The 2,908-nt window shown below is 38.2% G+C and overlaps 1 long non-coding RNA gene across 4 annotated transcripts in view; it reads right to left on the bottom strand.

Annotated features, from left to right (window-relative positions):
* Positions 1-574: 574 nt before the first annotated feature.
* Positions 575-2,908, bottom strand: part of LOC144059177 (uncharacterized) — an 18,931-nt gene continuing 16,597 nt past the window's right edge. For 2 of the 4 annotated variants that reach the window (XR_013295585.1, XR_013295582.1), the window contains 5 exons: positions 2,413-2,504; positions 1,824-1,934; positions 1,452-1,573; positions 830-908; positions 576-692 (listed from right to left, as the gene is read on the bottom strand). This is a non-coding gene — a long non-coding RNA (uncharacterized LOC144059177). Of the gene's footprint in view, positions 693-829; positions 909-1,451; positions 1,574-1,823; positions 1,935-2,412; positions 2,505-2,908 lie in introns of all 4 variants that reach the window. The other 2 variants (XR_013295583.1, XR_013295584.1) reach the window with 2 other exon arrangements.

The following is a 2,908-nucleotide window of genomic DNA, read 5'->3' as shown; positions in this document are numbered from 1 at the left end:
GTGACAACTTGCTGCACAGTGTTCTGAAGGGCTGCGGCTCGGAACAGTGTTAAAAGAACCACCTTGAAGAACCGGAAACGGCTTATGGCCCACATCCGAACAACCTAGACACAGCACCACCCTCCCAAATTCCCTACTCCAGAACTACTGCCAACTACACCCTATTCCTTCAAGCACAGTACCATCAACTGTCCCCCACCAGAATTGGCTGGCTCCCATGCATCGCTGAACTCCAAACCTTGCTACACTCACTCCTTTTCCTTCCCTCCCATCCGGATCTTTCCCAATACCCTCCTTGTGATCGTGAAAGTGATCCTCCACCCGCCGTCATCACAAAAATGAAATCTGCTCTAATTTTAAAATTATCAACAGAACTATACAGTAAACGCTTACAATGTTTAATGTAGGAATATACATTGATACCACATAGCAAATACTGGGCACAAAACATACAAATGACAAATTTTGTCATGGAAACACAACACTTTAATCCATTTCAATATGGTGAAGTGTTTTGTTGAGAAAATGTAAAGGTTATAGCCATATCCTTCATCATCTGTGAGAGGGTCAATTTCCGACTGCAGTGTTGAAAGATCCTCATCAGAGATGGACACCGGAAATTCAGGCACCTGAACTCCGGCAGAGATTTCGGGGGTCATCAAAGCATCCTCCCAGTCCATTTCTGGATTTTGCTTGGCCAAAACGTAACACACAATCCTTTTAAAATTAAACTCTAATAATAACATAAAAGATAACAGTAATCTATATAATGGTACGATAAAACACATAATGCAAAACTCATCAATAGGGGTTAATCAAGTGGTCATACCTCAATATTTCCTTCATCAACTGGGGGGCTTAGTTGTCCCATGTGCCACAGTGGTTCAGGTGTGTGATTTCTCTCCATCCTGTAAGTCAGAGAAATTTTAACACTGTTTGGTGACATTGTGGTATGGTAGTTCAACCATAGTTGTACTCGATACTACAAGGCAATAAATAATGCCCAGATATGTGCTTAAAAGGACAGTTCCCCTTTTCAAAATTGCCCCATGGTCGTTAACCCTCTAGCATTGCAATGAGGTCAGCTGCCTGCTCTCTTCAGTTACCAATGTTTGAGAATGAGTGGCAGGGACATACGGCTGGACAGCGTTTCAATAGAAGTGAATAGTACAGCCTCTAGCCATCTATTTAACATATTAAAAATGCCTTAAATTTTTTTAAAGATGCTCGTGCGGACAACTCGTTGGTCACAATGTCATCAAACTAAGATTTTTTTTTTCATATTTAAAACAAAGTTGTTTGCTCCATCTGTCTTAGTGAGTCAGAGAGATGTTAAAACAGCAATCTCACAGAAATGTCAGCATAGGTGGACAAGCACAGATCAGGAGATATTCATACTAAACCGGAACACTCGGCCACAACCATTAAAATAAAATAAAATTATACATTACCTGGTTGGATGATTATTCCAGCCAGATGTCAAGACAGCTAGTGCTGCTTTAAGGCGAGATAAAAAGACATGCACACAAAAAAGGTGCAGTGCATTTGAGATGTCAAGGAAACCATACTCCTCCTGTGTGTGAAGCACATTATAAAAGATCCACGTGACGGCCATTCACACATCTCGCCATAGGCGTTCAATTCTGAAAATAGCACAATTTCAGTAGAGACTAACAAAAATGTGATACAGTGCTCATCAGCCGTTTCTCTGTTTCACTCCAGGGGAAAAAAATGCTAAACCTAACATTGACAGCACCATGCCAGACAACAAAAATGACCACAAGTTTATTTTAAAGCTGTAAATATTTCTGTCAAGAGATTACCTTTGATTGTGGACACTTCTTCCAGCTATATAACTGACTCTGCCAGTTCCACGTGTCTGGAACATGTATGAAGCGATGTCCACGTTCTCAACACCCATGTCTCCTCTGACCCTGCAACAGAAAGTATAGTGCAATGACATCAGACTAAGTGAGTTTGCCATATAACATTATGGGCAACTTCCACTCAATAAAACGTCAGTGTAATATTACATTGTAGTTGTATATGTAACAGTAGCACACTGGTTCATTGTATTTAATTTTTAAGTTAAGAACATTTTTTAAAAACTTTTTCTCCCCTATTTTGTCATTATGCCAAATAAATCCTCTGATAACAAGTGAATCGTGTATGATCTCGTGCGACACTTATGCATTGTCAACTTGTCACTAATGTTTTGTGTCTACATAGGACGTACTTATACTGTATACAAGTTTGGGCCACACCATGATTTTTCATTTCTAGTACAAAATCATTCACATTAAAGATTTCAGAATTCCACTTATTTTATATCTACAGATCATAATGGGTGATAAAAATGTATGTGTATGATGAGACAGATGGAAAATTTGACATTTAGACCAAAATAACTACCTTGATGGGAGACCATGGAACTGAACGGCCTCGAGGAAGAAGGCCAACTCTGTTCTAGCAAGATTGTTAGTTGCTGCATTCAAGTACATGATCTGTGTAAATAACACAACAAACAAATGACAAAAGAATATTAAACAGCCAGTTTAATTTATGGCTAAATGTTCTTGAGGTTCAATTTATGACAGTGAATAGATTCCTGCATTGAGACAGATTGTACGGTATGTGCTCAATAATACATTCAATAATGTAGGTAGAATTACTGCATTGATAACTCAACCAAAATTAACCAACTTGTTTTGTTTCACATAGAATTTTTAATATTTTTCAATTTATACTTTTTGTGGAATTTGGGCACATCAAAAATAAAATATTGAAACTACACTGCCAACCATTTGTTCTAAACAAATTATACAGGACTGCTTTGACTGAATTCATTTTCCTAATAAATTGGAACTGTATGCATGCCAAGAATTGCTCTACCTTTCTGGAAAAACCT

This window comes from Vanacampus margaritifer, chromosome 10 (assembly GCF_051991255.1).
Source record: "Vanacampus margaritifer isolate UIUO_Vmar chromosome 10, RoL_Vmar_1.0, whole genome shotgun sequence".
NCBI lineage: Eukaryota > Metazoa > Chordata > Actinopteri > Syngnathiformes > Syngnathidae > Vanacampus > Vanacampus margaritifer.
This window is presented reverse-complemented; position numbering and strand designations above follow the sequence as displayed.